The following is a 635-nucleotide window of genomic DNA, read 5'->3' on the forward strand; positions in this document are numbered from 1 at the left end:
CTGCCGCCTTCGGCTCTGGCTCTCTCCCTCTCCCTCTGGGCTAGACATGGGATCGATCCCCTGCTCCGAAACTATCGGGGAAAGTTTTCCCGGGTTTGGGGGGTGGGTGGGAAGGAACAGATACGTCCATTCCTCGGACGTTGATCTTCATGCTTTTAAAACATTTCGATGACGCAATGATAGAGAGGCGTCGGCCTCCCGCTGGGAAACGTTAGTTAACCTCCCCTACCTGGATTTTTGAGAGAGGGGCGAGGAAACGGATTGGCGCTTCCAAAACGGTTCCTCTCTGCCCCTTGAATGTAGATTTTAATATCTCCGCATCTGGGGGAGGGGGGAGGGAGACAGAGGAGGGTTTTATCCTTTAATTTCTCTTCCCCCCCTGCAAATCTCCGTGCTGGCGGAGGGCCTCCTCCTTCTCCCCCGCGCTGGCTTCCCGTCTCTCTCTCCCTCTTTCTGTCCCCGACACGAATCGCCTCCTGGGCTAAGCGGTCCTTGGAAGGAACCCGCGTGCGACTTTCAGTCCTTGGGATCGGGGTTCCACTGGCAGGAAGAGGTTTCTGGAGGAGGCCTACTCACAAATACCAGTCTTGGCCCCGAAGGGAAGGGAAGGGAAGGGAAGGGAAGGGAAGGGAAGG

This window comes from Gekko japonicus, unplaced genomic scaffold (genome assembly GCF_001447785.1).
Source record: "Gekko japonicus isolate JY-2015 unplaced genomic scaffold, Gekko_japonicus_V1.1 scaffold698, whole genome shotgun sequence".
NCBI classification, from domain to species: domain Eukaryota; kingdom Metazoa; phylum Chordata; class Lepidosauria; order Squamata; family Gekkonidae; genus Gekko; species Gekko japonicus.